This window comes from Theropithecus gelada, chromosome 19 (assembly GCF_003255815.1).
Source record: "Theropithecus gelada isolate Dixy chromosome 19, Tgel_1.0, whole genome shotgun sequence".
Classification (NCBI taxonomy): Eukaryota; Metazoa; Chordata; class Mammalia; order Primates; family Cercopithecidae; genus Theropithecus; species Theropithecus gelada.
In genome coordinates this window covers 43,945,784-43,963,559 of record NC_037687.1, presented here as the reverse complement: position 1 = coordinate 43,963,559, position 17,776 = coordinate 43,945,784, and positions in this window count along the sequence as shown.

Here is a 17,776-nt window from a genome sequence, read left to right as displayed (position 1 = left end):
TTTTTTTTTTTTTTTTTTTTTTTTTTTTTGAGACAGAGTCTGGCTGTCTCCCAGGCTGGAGTGCAGTGGCGCAATCTCGGCTCACTGCAAGCTCTGCCTCCCGGGTTCACACCATTCTCCTGCCTCAGCCTCCTGAGTAGCTGGGACGACAGGCGCCTGCCACCACGCCCAGCTAATTTTTTGTATTTTTCGTAGAGACGGGGTTTCACCATGTTAGCCTGGATGGTCTCAATCTCCTGACCTCGTGGTCCACCAGCCTTGGCCTCCCAAAGTGCTGGGATTACAGACGTGAGCCACCGCGCCCGGCCTAGAAACAGGGTCTTGCCCAGGCTGGTCTCAAATTCCTGGGCTCAAGGTGTCCTCTGGCCTTGGCCTCCCAAATTTCGGGGATTGCAGGCATGAGCCACTTCCAGCAAGCATTTTAGAAAAGAGGAACTCTAAATGGCAATAAAGCTGTGAAAAGGTGCTCATCCTCAGAAGGAGAACGAACATTAGAACAATGCAGGGCCCAGTGCGATGGCTCACACCTGTAATCCCAGCACTTTGGGAGGCTGAGGTGGAAGGATCACCTGAGGTCAGTAGTTCAAGACCATCCTGACCAACATGGCAAAACCCCGTCTCTACTAAAAATACAAAAATAGCCGGGCATGGTGGCACATGCCTGTAATCCCAGTTACGAGGCTGAGGCAAGAGAATCCCCTGAACCTGGTAGGCGAAGGGTGCGGTGAGCCAAGATTGCACCACTGCACTCCAGCGTGGGTGACAAGAGTGAGACTCCATCTCAAAAAAACAAACAAAACTGGTAGCGCAAAATCACTCCACACCTTTCCCTCTACCCCTAGAAATGTCAAAACTTTCAAAATCCTACACTATCAGATGTGGTGAAATGTGGAGCAACAGAAAATCTCATACACCTCTGAAGGAGGCAGAAGAGTTGAACCACTTTGAAAAACAGTTTGGCACTTTCTTTCCCAGGGACCCAGAACTTCCGCCCCATCTGTATCTGAGAGAGATGGGTGCAACAGATGCCAGGAGCCTTGTGTAAGGATTGTCACCCTATTTGTAAGGCCTTTCAAAGGAAACAACCCAAATGCCCATCGCAGGAGAAAGGATACATACCTTGGGGCATATAACACAAGGGACTACCGTGTAACCGTGGGAATACATACCCTAGATCCATTTGCCACAGCATGGACTTATCTCTCAAAGATAATGTTGAGTGCAAGAAGAAAGAAGCCGTGGCCGGGCGCGGTGGCTCACGCCTGTAATCCCAGCACTTTGGGAGGCCGAGGCGGGTGGATCACGAGGTCAGGAGTTCAAGACCAGCCTGGCTAACACGGTGAAACCCCGTCTCTACTGAAAATACAAAAAATCAGCCAGGCGTGGGGGCGGGCGCCTATAGTCCCAGCGACCCGGGAGGCTGACGCAGGAGAATGGCGTGAACCCGGGAGGCGGAGCTTGCAGTGAGTTGAGTTTGCACCACTGCGCTCCAGCCTGGGCGACAGAGCGAGACTCCATCTCAAAAAAAAAAAAAAAAAGCCACATACAACAGTATATACAATATGGTTCCTCCTTACATAGAGTTAAAAAATAGTCCAAATGGTCGGGCGCGGTGGCTCACGCCTGTAATCCCAGCACTTTGGGAGGCCGAAATGGGCGGATCACGAGGTCAGGAAATCGAGACCATCCTGGCTAACACGGTGAAACCCCGTCTCTACTAAAAATACAAAAAATTAGCCCGGCGTAGCGGCGAGCGCTTGTAGTCCCAGCTACTTGGGAGGCTGAGGCAGGAGAATGGCGTGAACCCGGGAGGCGGAGCTTGCAGTGAGCCGAGATTGCGCCACTGCACTCCAGCCTGGGCGACAGAGCGAGACTCCGTCTCAAAAAAAAAAAAAAAAAAAAGTCCAAATTAGGCTACACTGTTTTAGGAAGCATACCTAGATGGCAACGTTATTATTATTAGTGTTATTATTATTATTGGAGACAGGGTCTGGCTCTGTCACCCAGGCTGGAGTGCCATGGCACAATCACTGCAGCCTCAAACTCCCAGGTTCCAGCAATCCTTCCCTCAGCCTCCCAAGTAGCTGGTATACAGGTGCATGCCACCACTCCTGGGTAATTTTTATTTTTTGTAGAGATGAGGTTGTCACTATGTTGCCCAGGCTGATCTTGAACTTCTGTGCTCAAGGGATCCTCTTGAGCCTCCCCAAGTGCTGGAGTAACAGGCATGAGTCACCTCGCCCCGCCAATAGGTAGCAACATTATTAAGAAAATCAGAAGTGTTCCATCAGAACCAACATGGTGGTTGCCTTTCAGGGAACAGTACACTTTGTGAATAAAAAGGAACAAAAGATGAATGTTCTAGAATACATCAATGACATTTATTTATTTATTTATTTATTTATTTATTTATTTATTTTTAAGACAGAGTCCCCCTCTGTCACCCAGGCTGGAGTGCAATGGCACAATCTCAGTTCACTGCAGCCTAGACCTCCGGGGCTCAAGGGATCCTCCCACCTCAGCTTTCCAAGTTGCTGGGACTACAGGCGCACACTACCATGCCCAGCTAATTTTTTGTATTTTTGGTAGAGATGGGGTTTTGTCACATTGCCCACGCTGGTCTCGAACTCCTGAGCTCAGCTGATCCGCCCACCTCTGACCGCTTTCTTCATGTGGAAATAGATGCCTGAATAGTTTTACTCAATGATTCACTGTGCTGTGCATTTGCCTTCATCTATAGGCATTCTGTATGTCACAACAGATAAAGTTTAAAAGATCTAGCCAGGCATGGTTGCTCATGCCTGTGATCCTAGCACTTTGGGAGGCTGAGGCGGGAGGGTCACTTAAGCCCACAAGGTCAAGACCAGCCTGAGCAACATAGCGAGACCCTGTCTCTACAGAAAAATTTAAAAATTAGCTAGGCATAGGCATGGTGATGTGCACCTGAGATATCAGCTACACAGGAGGCTGAGGCAGGAGGATCCCTTGAGCCCAAGAGGTTGAGGCTGCAGTGAGCCGTGTTTGTGCCACTGCACTCCAATCTGGGTGACAGAGTGAGACCCTGTCTAAAAAAAAAAAAAACTATACAAAAATTAGCCGAGTGTGGTGGTGCGCACCTGTAGTCCCAGCTACTTGGGAGGCTGAGGCAGGAGAATCACTTGAACATGGGAGGCGGAGGTTGCAATGAGTCAAGATCGTGCCATTGCACTCCAGCCTGGGCAACAGAGAGACTCCGTCTCAAAAAAAAGACCTAACTAATAATGCTTGCTCATTATAAAAAATTTGAAAAAGCAGCAAAATACAAAAAAAAAAAAAAGAAAATTCACCTACCTCTAAGAGACAGCTTCTATTAATGTTTCATTATATTTCTTGTCTTTTACTGGGCATATTTGTATGTATTCTGACCATCCTATACATGCAAATTTGCATCCTGACCATACTCTATATGCAAATTTGCATCTGGCACATTTTTGCAAACAATTTTTATTAACTTGGAATGAACAGCTATATTTCCTTCAACTGCTCAAATATGACCTGACCTCACTGTTGTACACCACCTTTTTGCTCTGGAAAGTAACCAAAGAGATGATCCTCACAGTCCTTAGGGCAGAATAAATTATGTTTTTTCTTTTTTTTTTTTTCTTTTTTTTCACTCTGTTGCCCAGGCTGGAGTACAGTGGCGCGATCTTGGCTCACTGCAACCTCTCACTCGTGGGTTCAAGTGATTCTTCTGCCTCAGTCTCCCCAGTAGCTGGGGTTATAGGCGTGTGCCACCACACCCATCTAATTTTTGTAGTTTTAGTAGAGACGGGATTTCGCCATGTTGGCCAGGCTGGTCTCAAAGCCCTTGACTCAAGTGAGCCACCTGCCTCAGCCTCCCAAAGTGCTGGAATTGCAGGTGTGAGTCACCACACCTGGCCAGGGCAGAATAAATTTTTTGGTTTGGTTTTGTTTTTTGTTTTTTGAGACAGAATATCACTCTGTTGCCCAGGCTGGAATGCAATGGTGTGATCTTGGCTCACTGCAACCTCCGCCTCCCAGGTTCAAACAATCCTCCTGCCTCAGCCCCGCTAGTAGATGGGATTACAGGCACGCATCACTATGTCCGGCTTATTTTTGTATTTTTAATGGAGACGGGCTTTCGCCATGTTGGCTAGGCTGGTCTCAAACTCCTGACCTCAGGTGATCCACTCGCCTCAGCCTCCCAAAGTGCTGGGATTACAGGCGTGAGCCACCTCACCCTGCCTTTTTTTTTTTTTTTTTTTTTTTTTTTTGAGACAGAGTCTTGCTCTGTCGCCGGGCTGGAGTGTAATGGCACAATCTCGGCTCACTGCAACCTCTGCCTCCCGGGTTGAAGCAATTCTCCTGCCTCAGCCTCCCGAGTAGCTGGGACTACAGGCGTGCGCCACCACACCCAGTTAATTTTTGTATTTTTAGTAGAGACTGGGTTTCACCATGTTGGCCAGGACGGTCTCGATCTCGACCTCATGATCTGCCCACCTCGGCCTCCCAAAGTCCTGGGATTACAGGCTTGAGCCACCACGCCCAGCCCAGAATAAATTAAGCACTAAAGCTTAGATTTCATTTCTCAGTTCACTTGTATTTAGAAAGAGCTGTGGAGGCGAATCTGTTTCCCTTTTCATCTTTCCCCCCACTGGGAGCCATCCTGGATCTTTCAGGCCAGTGCACTCCCAGGGATAGTAGCACAAAAGTGGAAGCCACCTGGATCTCTGACGCCATGAAGCCTTCACACCAATTCTGCATTCTTTATGTTTGGCCTATTTGTGACAGAGAAATAAAGTTCGACTTTGCTTAAGCCACTATTATATTGAGTTCTGTTTCAGGGTTCATATCCTACCATTCCTATATCTTGTCTAGCAAATGGTGCTCGTGAAACATGATCCATTTCTCATATTCCCGAATCTCTTTAGAAACACCAGTCTTAAGGCTGGGTTCAGTGGAAGAATCACATGAGGCCAGGAGTTCAAGACCAGCCTGGGCAATATAACAAGACCCCCATCTCTACATACATGAAATAAAAAAAATTACGAGGTGGATGGATCATCTGAGGTCAGGAGTTCAAAACCAGCCTGGTCAACATGGTGAAACCTAGTCTCTACCAAAAATAGAAAAATTAGCTGGGCATGGTGGTGCACACCTGTAATCCCAGCTACTCGGGAGGCTGAAGTGGGAGAATTCCTTGAACCTGGGAAGTGGAGGTTGCAGTAAGCGGAGATTGCACCACTGCACTCCAGCCTGGGTGACAGAGTGAGACCCTGTCTGAAAAAAATACTTAAATAATTTTTGGCATCATAAAAATCCTTGTAGTGAAATCTTCTCCCACTTGCTGGAGTACTTCCAGAAAGTAAATTCCTAGAAGTAGAAATAGTGGATCAACAGATGTGCACATTTTCAGGCTTTGGGTGCAGGCTGCCCAGTTCTTCTTCAAAAAGGTCATCCTCGTTTGCAGCCAGCAATGGGAGTGGTGTCTCCCATGCCCCTGTGCTCTCCTTGGCTATAGGGAACCAGATTTCTAATATCTTTGCTGATTTGACAGGCAAAGAGGAGGGCTTCAGTACTTCAAGTTCAGTTATTACTGGGGGTAAACTTGGCTTTGATCACTTTTGGCTATTTGTATTTATTTTGTGAATTGTCTTTTCCTGTCATTTGCCCATTTCTCTTTTGGTTGATTGGATTCTCATATTAAATTTATTAATGTTTTCATTACCTTAAGGATGTTAACTATTTTTGTTTTCCTTTAAAAAAAAATTTTTTTTAAGAGACACAGTCTCACCCTGTCACCCAGGACTGGAGTGCTGTGACAGATCACAGCTCTCTGTAATCTCCTGGGCACAAGAGATCTTTCTGCCCCAGCCCCCCGAGCAGCTGGGACTACAAGCATGCACCACCACACCCTGCTAATTTTCATATTTTCTTTTTTAGAGACAGGGTTTCACCAGGTTGCCCAGGCTGGTCTTGAACTCCTGAGCTCAAGGGATCCTCTTGCCTTGGCTTCCCAAAGTGCTGGAATTACAGGTGTGAGCCACCACACCCAGCCTCTTCCCACATTTTACTCTAGTCCATCTGGAATTTATTTTCATTTATCAGTCTCCAAATTAATCTTTGTACCTCAAATGGCTAAGACAGAAATCAAACTGCTGTGACATTATGCTTCTGTTCTATAATGCATTCTTGCTCTTCTGCTCTGTCCTCGGCCAGTCATTCTGGTACATTACCCAACAAGATTGTTCTTACTCTGAAACATACTTTAAATTATGTGAGCTTCATGATGTTACTATCTTGTCACCAGGCTCTATCCACAGCACCTAGAACCTGGCACATGGCAGGATCTCTAGAAATATCTGGCAAAAGAATGAATGAGTGCATGAATAAATGGGAAAATAAATGAATAAATACAATATGCAGCTGGGCGTGGTGGCTCACACCTGTAATCCCAGCACTTTGGGAGGCCAAGGCAGGAGGATTGCTCAGCCAGTTCTAGCTCTAGTCAACAGCCCAGCTGAGCTTGAAACCAGCAGCCAGTGACATTGCCAACCATGTACATCAGCCACCTTGGACATCAGCTACCTTGGACATCAGCCTGGTTGAACTTTCACATGACTCCAGCTCCCTCCAACATCTGACTTCACCACATGAGTAACACCAAGCAAGAACCACCCTGCTGAGCCCTTCCTAAATTTCTGACCCAAAAACTGAGAGGGAAACTAAAATAGTTTTTTTAAGCCACTTAACTTGGGGATAATTTGTTGCACAGCAATAGATAACTGAAACACTGAGGGTTGCAAACTCAACCCTCACTCTAATCCTACAGCATCCAGATGTTTAATGTAAACAGTGAGTTGGGCCTGGTGCAGGTGAGCAGGTGAGCAGGTGCGGCGGGAGTCCTGAGGCACTGGGGAACCTGTGCTGCACTGCCCTGAGCCATATGTGTCCCCGGATTTGTTCCTTGCCCTCCCCTTTTTTCCTGCATCGTAGGCTGCTATATCCAGTCTTCCCTCCAGCTGGGATTCGACCAATGGGAAGCTCAGGCAGGAGGCTGGAGGATCAGAACAAGCAGCCAGGGTCATTCCACTCCCCAAGGGTCATTCTCCTCCTTCTCCTGGTGGTTGTGCCTCCTCCAGAGCCCCAGCTCCTGCCAGCCAGACAATCCCACTGTGTTCCCAGCTTCTACTAGAAAACCTTATCTCTGGGCTCTGGTGACACCACCTCCTCCCTTTGTTCCTCCAGACTACAGTGGAGGCAGCTTCCCTCTGCTGCTAATTTCCAGTTTCTTCACTGACTCCCGCTGGGCCCCTCAGCTCCTCCTTCCCTACTTAACAATCTCCATCTCCAGGTGTTCATGTCCCTCTGTGTTTTTGTTGCTGTTGTTGTTTGTTTGTTTATTTATTATAGACAGTTTTGTTCAGTTACCCAGGTTGGAGTGCAGTGGTTCAATCATAGCTCACTGCAGCCTCTAACTCCTAGGCTCAAGTGATCCTCCTGCCTTAGCCTCCTGAGTAGCTGGGACCACAGGCACAGGCCACCACACCCAGCTATTTCTATTTTATTTATTTATTTATTTATTTATTTATTTATTTATTTATTGTAGAGACGGGATTTCACTATGTTGCCCAGGCTGGTCTCCAACTCCTGGCCTTGAGTGATCCTCCCACCTTGGCCTCCCAGAGTGCTGGGATTACAGGCATGAGCCACCATGCCCAGGCTGCAAATTCCAATGAAGAGGAAGAATAGGATGCGGGATGTGCCATGCAGAGAATGAAAGGTGGGTGCTGTGTGAATGTGGGTACAGGGAATTTGGGCTTTCATTGGGGTGGCACAATGGCAGCTCTGAGGTGAAGGCATCAGAGCAAAAGAGAAGGAAGAGAGGGAGCCTACCCTGCAAAGATCTGGGAGAACTGTATTCTCAGAAGAGTAATGGCCATCACAAAGACCCAAGGCAGGAAAGAGCTGGGAGTGCCTGAGGAACAGGGAGAAGGTTGACACAGCTGGGGCAAAAAGAGCAGGGATGATGGGGAGATGATACGAGGATGGAGAAGTTGCTGTACTCACAGGATGGAGGGCCAAGGGAGCCACAGGCAGGAGTTTGTGCAACCGGTTTGTCCATTACCCGATGCATACAGCAAATCAAGTCAGCCAGTTGCAGCCGAGAAAGAGGATTAGTTGTAGGGTCAACAAATAAAAACATAGGAGAGAAGCTCAAATTCATCTCCCTCAGGAATCTGGGGCAAGGATACATACATATATATGTGTGTGTGTGTGTGTGTGTGTGTGTGTGTGTGTGTGTATGTGTGTATATATATATATATTTTTTTGAGACGGAGTCTCACTCTGTTGCCCAGGCAGGAGTGCAGTGGGGCAATCTTGGCTTACTGCAAGCTCCGCCTCCTGGGTTCACACCATTCTCCTGCCTCAGTCTCCTGAGCAGCTGGGACCACAGGTGCCCACCACCATGCCTGGCTAATTTTTTTGTATTTTTAGTAGAGACGGGGTTTCACCATGTTAGTCAGGATGACCTCGTGATATGTCTGCCTCGGCCTCCCAAAGTACTGGGATTACAAGCGTGACCCACTGCGTGGGGCAAGGATTTTTAAGGATTTTGGAGTGAGAAAAAGTGTGGATATCGTTGGTGGAAGACTGCAGGGTGAAGTTTCGGGACATGGAGAGGAAGAAGCAGTATTCTCATACCACTCGTAATCCTCTGTGGGGGTCTTCACACTGGTTGCTGGAATTTGGGGGTCTGAAAAACAACTTAAGTGATCTTTTTTAAAAAAATCTTAAGATTCTAATGTCAGAGATCCTGTCTGTGGGAACAATGGAGATGCAAGTCAATTAAACGATCTTACGACCCTAACGTCAGAAATCCTATCTATAGGCCGGGCACAGTGGCTCACCCCTGTAATCCCAGCACTTTGGGAGGCCGAGGCAGGTGGATCACCTGAGGTCAGGAGTTCGAGACCAGCCTGGACAACATGGTGGTACCAGATCCCTACTAAAAATACAAAAATTAGCTGGGCATGGTGGCAGACGCCTGTAATTTCAGCTACTCAGGAGGCTGAGGCAGGAGAATCGCTTGAACCCAGGAGGGGGAGGTTGTAGTGAGCCGACATCATGCCACTGCACTCCTGCCTAGGTGACAAGAGCAAAACTTTGTCTAGAAAGAAAGAGAGAGAGAGAGAGAGAGAGAGAGAGAGAGAAAGAAAGAAAGAAAGAAAGAAAGAGAAAGAAAGAAAGAAAGAAAGAAAGAAAGAAAGAAAGAAAGAAAGAAAGAAAGAAAGAAAGAAAGAGAGAGAGAGAGAGAGAAAGAGAGAGAGAGAGAGAGAGAGAGAGGGAGGGAGGGAGAGAGGGAGGGAGGGAGGGAGGGAGAGAGAGAAAGAAAGAAGGAAAGAAAGAAAGAAAATCCTATCTATAGGAACAATGGGGGTGCAAATGGTGAGTATCTAGTACCACCTGACTTTTAGCAACAAGGAAGTGGACCGAAGTGCAGCCTGATTATGCTTAATTATAATATTTCTGGGGCTTGATGGCTCACGCCTGTAATCCCAGCACTTTGGGAGGCTGAGGTGGGCGGATCATTTGAGGTTGGGAGTTTGAGACCAGCCTGGCCAACATGGTGAAACCCCATCTCTACTAAAAATACAAAAATTAACCAGGCGTGGTGGCAGGCACCTGTAATCCCAGCTACTCAGGAGGCTGAGAAAGGAGGATTACTTGAACCCAGGAGGTGGAGGTTGCAGTAAGCAGAGATCGCACTACTGCACTCCAGCCTGGGTGACAGAGTGAGACTCAAAAAAAAAAAAAGACAGGCATGGTTGGCTTGTTAACATGCAGGCTCCTGGGTCCCTCAGAGATTCTGGTTCAGTAGGCCTAGAACAACAGAGAATTTGCATTTCTGACAAATTGTCATGTGATGCTAATGCTGCTGGCAGGGGTCACACTTTGAAAACCACTGGTCTGGAAAAACACCTTTTTTTTTTTTCTGAGACAGGGTCTTGTCTCACCCACGCTGCAGTGCAGTGGTGCAATCACGGCTCACTGTAGCCTCAATCTCCCGGGCTCAAGTGATCATCCTACTTCACCCTTCTGAGTAGCTGGGACTACAGGGTGCACCATCACACCTGGCCAATTTTTTAAAGATTTTTTTTGTAGATATGGGGTCTCACTATGCTGTCCAGGCTGGTGTCAAATTCCTAGACTCAAGCGATCCTCCTGTCTGAGACTCCCAAAGAGCTAGGATTACAGTTGTGAGCCACTGGGCCCAACCACAAGTGAAAGTAATAAAATATTTCACTTGAATTTAATTATTTTGCTAATAATTAATAGATATGCCAGGCACGGTGGCTCATGCCTATAATCAGCACTTTGGGAGACCAAGCCAGGCAGATCACCTGAGATTGGGAGTTTGAGACCAGCCTGATCAACATGGAGAAACCCCGTCTCTATTAAAAATACAAAAAATTAGCTGGGCGTGGTGGTACATGCCCAGTACTCGGGAGGCTGAGGCAGAAGAATCACTTGAACCCAGGAGGCGGAGGTTGCGGTGAACCGAGATCGTGCCATTGCACTCCAGCCTGGGCAACAAGAGTGAAACTCCGTCTCAAAATAATAATAATAATAATAATAATAAATAGACAATATTTATATAAACATATCCAAAATACTATTTCAACATGTTATCTTTTTTTTTTTTTTTTCCAAGATGGAATCTCGCTCTGTCACCCAGGCTGGAGTGCAGTGGCCGGATCTCGGCTCACTGCAAGCCCTGCCTCCCGGGTTTACGCCATTCTCCTGCCTCAGCCTCCAGAGTAGCTGGGACTACAGGCGCCCGCCACCTCGCCTGGCTAGTTTTTTTGTATTTTTCAGTAGAGACGGGGTTTCACCGTGTCAGCCAGGATGGTCTCGATCTCCTGACCTCGTGATCCGCCCGTCTCGGCCTCCCAAAGTGCTAGGATTATAGGCTTGAGCCACCGCGCCTGGCCTATCAATATTTTATAAATAACTAATGAGCTACTTTACATTCTTTTTTTCTTTTTATTTGAGACCGAGTTTCTCTGTAGCCCAGGCTGGAGTGCAGTGGCATGATCTCAGCTCATTGCAACCTCTGCCTCCCGGGTTCAAGTTATTCTCCTGCCTCAGCCTCCTGAGTAGCTGGGATTACAGGCACATGCCATCATGCCCAGCTAATTTTTGTATTTTCAGCAGAGTCGGGGTTTCACCATTTTGGCCAGGCTACTCTCGAACTCCTGACCTCAAATGATCCACTTACCTTGGCCTCCCAAAGTGTTAGGATCACAGGCATGAACTGCCCCGCCTGGGCTACATTCTTTTTTTCATATTTCCTTTGAAATTCCTGTGTATATTTTATATTTGCAACACATCGCAATTAGGACTTACTTGTCTTCACTAGCCACCTGTGCGGCTAGTGGCTACCATACTGGACAGCACAGGACAGGCCTTGAATGGTGGCTGCTGTTGCGGGGACAGTGAGTTGAAGGTGGAGACTTGCCTCTTGAATTTAGCAACAAGGATGAGCTTTGGCAATAAAAAGTTTCATTTTTGAGAAGCACAGGGAGAGGAATGGAGAGAGAGTATATGAACACTCCCTTCCTGAAGTTTGCTTGTGGTTTTAACACCAATAGAGAGATCTGGGTAACAAAACTGAAAATCAACACCAGATACTAGCAGTATAAAAAAAGGCAACCACACATTATGTCCCTTGTGATAGATCTTAATATTATCCCTAAAGCATACTTAACCCTAAATTGAATGTGAATCTGACTCAGCCTCTAGATCTACCCAGTTTGCAAGATATACAGGGGATGGCAGAACATATTAAAGGACACCAAGAGGGGAAACCAGTCAAATCAGACTGAGAAGAGATTATTTACAGGTGGATAATGTCAAAAAGAAAGGAAAAAAATTAAAATTTGTAAAAGAAAAAAAAAAATCACACTTTGGGAGGCCGAGGCAGGAGGATAGCTTGAGCTCGAGTTTGAGACCAGCCTGGGCAACATAATGAGACCCTGTCTCTATTAAAAAAGAAAAAAAAAAAGTATAAAATTTTGGCCACGTGCGGTGGCTCACGCCTGTAATCCTAGCACTTTGCGAGGTCAAGGCCAGAGAATCACCCGAGGTCAGGAGTTCGAGACCAGCCTGGCCAACATGGTGAAACCCTGGTGTGGTGGTGCATGCCTGTAATCCCAGCTACTCAGGAGGCTGAGGCAGGAGAATCACTTGAACCCGGGAGGTGGAGGTTGCAGGGAGCCAAGATCATGCCATTGCACTCCAGCCTGGGTGACAAAAGCGAGACTCCATCTTAAAAAAAAAAAAAAAAGTATAAAATTAAAAAAAATTTAAAAATTAGACTGAGATGAATGAGAGGGAGAGGGAACAGTTATAAAACAAAAGACTTGAAAAGGTAACATTAACAAATACAATGCAGGCACCCTGTTCGGATTCTAATTTGAACAAGCCAACAATTTAAAGACATTTCTATGACACTTAGGGAAATGTGGAGACAGGAAGAATGTTAAGACACCACTAAGGATTTGTTAGTTTTTTAGGTGTGATAAAAGCGTTATAGTAATTTCTTTTAAGAACCTGATATTTTAGAGATACATAATGGATGAAATCATATGCTGTCTGGGATTTGCTTTAAACTTATTCTGGGGGAGGTGGAATAAATAAAACAAGATTGGCCATATGTTGGTAATTGTTGAAGTTGGGTGATGGATACTTAGACGATCATTATTCTATTTCTGTGTACGACTGAACATTACCATAATAAGGCTTTAAAAGGGGGACTGCTGTGAAAAGAGAAAAAAGTAGGGGAATTGTGTGTGTTTTCTTCCCCCAAGATCGGAGCGCCTTGAACGGGCTCCAGAGCTGACAAGGACGTTGAGACGCAAAAGAGTGAGAAGGCGCCGGGGTGGCTGCAGGGCAGTCAATAGTCGATCTCGCTCTTGCTCCCGCGGCTGCCTTCTCTGCAGCTCCGGAGGTTGCAGCTCCATGTCCTGGACCCGGACTTGGTCCCCACCCACGCTCTGAGGCCGGGCTGGCTCAGCGCCTCCCGCGCCTGCGCAGCACCGCCCTTTCGGGAGCAGCGCCCAGTCCCTACACCCCACAATCCCCCGCGCCGTTCCGGAGGCGCGCTAGGAATGGGTGTGGCCTCTGCCTCCACATTGGAGCAAGGTGAGGCAGAGGGTGTCGCGTGGCCTTCTGGGAAATGTAGTTCGTCTCCCAGGCTGGAACCACCGCTCAACCCCCTCGCGAGACTATGCACCCCACAATGCGCCGCGCGCGCAGCGGCTGAGCGATACGTTGCTGCCCCCACGTGGTGGCTGAGCGATCATGCTCCGGTTTGGGAATGATACCCAGAGAGGTAGGGGCCGGGACGATGCTGGGGATGCTGAGGGTCGCCCTGGGAACCTCTGGGAAGATTTTCCAGAGGGTAAGGCCCTTGGAGCTGGCCCAAGAAAGGGCAGTAGCAATGAAGAAATTGGAGGTGGGGCCCGCTATGAGGATTGAATGACAGAGCAGCACCTGTTGGCTGCATATGATAATCAGGCTACTGTTACACCTAAGACTTACACGGTAGGCACTTCCTAGGCCATGTACCGCTCCCTGAGCTTCAGATGTCTTAGCCCATTCAGTCCTCCCAGCTACCATTCGAGGTATTATCAGCCCTCCTTTCTAGGAGTGAAGCCGAAGTCCAGAAAAGCAAATCACTTGCTCAAAGTCATTCAACATGTCAATGGCAGAGCTGGGATTTGAACCAGGCTATCGGGCTTCCAAGTCTGTGCTCTTCTTCACAGGAATATCTGATCACCCTATTCAGTTATCCTAAAATTGTAATTAGCACATGAATCAAGTCAAGATGGTCATTAACATGTGAATCTCTTTGAGTCGCTGATTATCAGCACTTGTTCCTGCCCAAATTTGTGACTTAGACCTGCTTCAGGACAAAGTTGACAATCAACATAGATTTATAGTTAGCACATGAATCAGTGCAGGTTTCTGTTCACAGAGATCAGATTTCTGATTAGCACTTGAATCAGCAGTGGTTTGTGTCAAGAGCTGGAGTCTTTAAATTCCTGATTTGCACTGGGATCTCCACCTAGGGATTATTTTCTTGCCTAAATAGGCCTGTTCCTTTATGTCCAGGTGACCTTCTCCTCAAATGTAGTCCCAGCTGGGTGCAGTGGCTCACGCCTGTAATCCCAACACTTTGGGAGGCTGAGGTGGGGAGATTGCTTGGGTCCAGAAGTTTGAGACCAACCTGGGCAACATAGGGAGACTCCTGTCTCCATGAAAAATAAGACAATTAGCCTGGAATGGTGGCATGCTCCTGTGGTCCCAGCTACTTGAGAGGCTGAGGTGGGAGGATCCCTTGAGCCCAGGAGTTCGAGGCTGCAGGGAGCTATGATCGTGCCACTGCATGGCAGCCTCAGTGACAAAGCAAGACCCTTTCTTTTAAAGAAAAAAAAAAAAAAAAAAGGCCAGGCGCAGTGGTTCACGCCTGTAATCCTAGCACTGTAATCCCAGGCTGAGGTGGGCGGATCAACTGAGATCAGGAGTTTGAGACCAGTCTGGCCAACACAGTGAAACCCCATCTGTACTAAAAAATTTTTTTAAAATGGCCAGGCACAGTGGCTCACGCCTGTAATCCCAGCACTTTGGGAGGTTGAGGTGGGTGGATCATCTGAGGTCAGGAGTTCGAGACCAGCCTGGCCAACATGGTGAAACCCCAGCTCTACTAAAAATACAAAAATTAGTGGGGCCTGGTGGTGGGCGCCTGTTATCCCAGCTACTCAGGAGGCTGAGGCAGGAGAATCGCTTGAACCCAGGAGGCAGAGGTTGGAGTGAGCCGAGATTATGCCACTGCACTCCAGCCTGGGCAACAAAGTAAGACTCTGTCTCAAAAGAGTAAATAAATAGGCCGGGTGCAGGTGCTTACGCCTGTAATCCCAGCACTTTGGGAGGCCGAGGCAGGCGGATCACGAGGTCAGGAGATCGAGACCATCCTGGCTAACACGGTAAAACCCCGTCTCTAATAAAAATCCAAAAAAAAAAAAAAAATTAGCCAGGCATGGTGGTGGGGGCCTGTAGTTCCAGGTACTTGGGAGGCTGAGGCCGGAGAATGGCATGAACCCGGGAGGCGGAGCGTCCAGTAAGCCAAGATCACGCCACTGCACTCCAGCCTGGGCAACAGAGTGAAACTCCGTCTCAAAAAATAAATAAATAGATAACTAATAATAATAAACTAGGGTTATTTGTTTTTTGCTTGTTGCATTGTTTAAGTCCCTTGTAGACTGAATTCCTCTTTTTGTCTCTAAATACGTTTGTCTCTTCGGTACACATGTGGGGTGCTATATCCCTTCAACCCACCAGGTTTTAGCATAGCTGTTGTGGTAGACAGTCCCATGTGCAGTGCAGATAGCCCTGGTTTAGCCCAGCTGTTCTCAAAATGTGGTCCCTGACTAGGTATAGTAGCTCACGCCTGTAATCACAACACTTTGGGAGGCCGGGGAGGGAGGACTGCCTGAGGCAAAGAGTTCAAACCAGCCTGGGCAGTATATTGAGACCCATATAAGAAATTTTAAAAATTAGCTGGATGGGCCGGGCGCGGTGGCTCACGCCTGTAATCCCAGCACTTTGGGAGGCCGAGGTGGGCGGATCACAAGGTCAGGAGATCGAGACCGTGGTGAAACCCCGTCTCTACTAAAAATAGAAAAAATTAGCCGGGCACAGTGGCGGGCGCCTGTAGTCCCAGCTACTCGGGAGGCTGAGGCAGGAGAATGGCGTGAACCCGGGAGGCGGAGCTTGCAGTGAGCCGGGATTGTGCCACTGCACTCCAGCCTGGGCGACAGAGCAAGACTCTGTCTCAAAAAAAAAAAAAAAAAAAATTAGCTGGATGTGGTGACGCATGCCTGTAGTCCCAGTTACTCTGGAGCCTGAGATGGGAGGATTGCTTGAGTCCAGGAATTTGAGGTTGCAGTCAGTTATGATTGCACCAATATACTCCAGCCTGGGTGACAAAGCAAGACCTGTCTCAAAAAAAAAACAGTGTGGTCTTTGAAATGTCACATTGGCATCACTTGTTAAAAATGCAAATGCTTGGGTCCCACCTCAGACCCACTGAACCAGAAACTCTGAGGTTGGGACCTGGAGATCTATGGTGCCCCCAGGTGATCCTGGTGGGCTGCACTGCAAGGACACCTGGCCTAGCTCCTGCAAGGCAAGGCATCCCTCTCTGCTTTTCTTTCTTTTTTTTTTTTGACAGAGTCTCACTCTGTCACCCAGGCTGGAGTGCAGTGGTTCAGTCTCAGCTCACTGTAACCTCTGTCTCCCAGGTTCAAGTGATTCTCCTGCCTCAGCCTCCCGAGTAGCTGGGATTACAGGTGCCCGCCACCAGGCCCAGCTAATTTTTGTAATTTTTTAGGAGAGACAGGGTTTCACCATGTTGGCCAGGCTGGTCTTGAACTCCTGATGTCAAGTGATCCACCTGCCTCGGCCTCCCAAAGTGCTGGGATTACAGATGTGAGCCACTACGCTTGGCCCCTCTCTGCTTTTCTACCTCAGATTTCAGATGGTTCTCATGTGGGTGTGGGGGCTCACGCCTGGAATTCCAGCACTTTGGGAGGCCAAGTGGGGAGGATCACTTGAACCCAGGAGTTCAAGACCAGCCTTGGCAACATAGGGAGCCTCATCTCTACAGAAAATCAAAATATTGGCTGGGCATGGTGGCACACCCTTCTGTGGTCCTGGAGACTCAGGAGGCTGAGGCAGGAGGATTGCTTGAGTTGCAGTGAGCTGTGATCACACCACTGCATTCCAGCCTGGGCTACAGAGCCAGACCCTATCTCAAAAAACAAACAAAAAACCCCCAGATGGCTCTCAGTACCACTGCCTCCTCCCACAGGGATAACCATCCCCCAAGGGGGTTAAGAATTGAAGGATAAATGCCTCCGTCTCTCTGAACTTGCTGGGAGAGTAGGGGAACAATTCTAATGTGTTCTAAAAGATTCCTTCAAGTTCACCAGCACAACTGAGCCCCAGTTGCCCAGGAAAGTGACTCATTCCTCATCAGTGTGTCCTCTGTTAGCTGTCTGTCTCCTCTGCTTCCCTCTTCCCTCTCCCTTGCCCCTGTTTCCCAGGATCACCCCTCAAATCAATCAGTTCTACTGAATTCTTTTTTTTTTTTTTTTGAGATGGAGTTTCACTCTTGTTGCCCAAGCTGGAGTGCAATGGCACAATCTCGGCTCACTGAAACCTCAGCCTCCCAGGTTCAAGTGATTCTCCTGCCTCAGCCTCCCAAGTAGCTGGGATTACAGGCACCTGCCATCACGCCTGGCTAATTTTTTTTTTTTTTTTTTTTTTGTATTTTTGTATTTTTAGTAGAAACAAGGGTTCACCATGTTAGCCAGGCTGGTCTTGAACTCCTGACCTTGGGTGATCTGCCCACCTCGGCCTCCCAAAGTGCTGGGATTACAGGCGTGAGCCACCGTGCCTGAATTCTAATCCCACTGAATTCTAATCCCAGTCCTGCTCTTGGATTTAACTCTATGTCTTTCCCTCTGTCTCCGCCACCTCTGTAGCAGCCCTGAAGCTTCTGCATCCTTTTTCTGAGTGTCTGAGTGACCAGTAGCCGCTGTGCTTGGCCAGGAACACTGATGAACTTTGCTAATGATCTGGAAAGGCGGGCCCTGGGGCTGAGTTAATTTTAGCTCCAATTTTTCAATATATAAGTGAAAGGAGT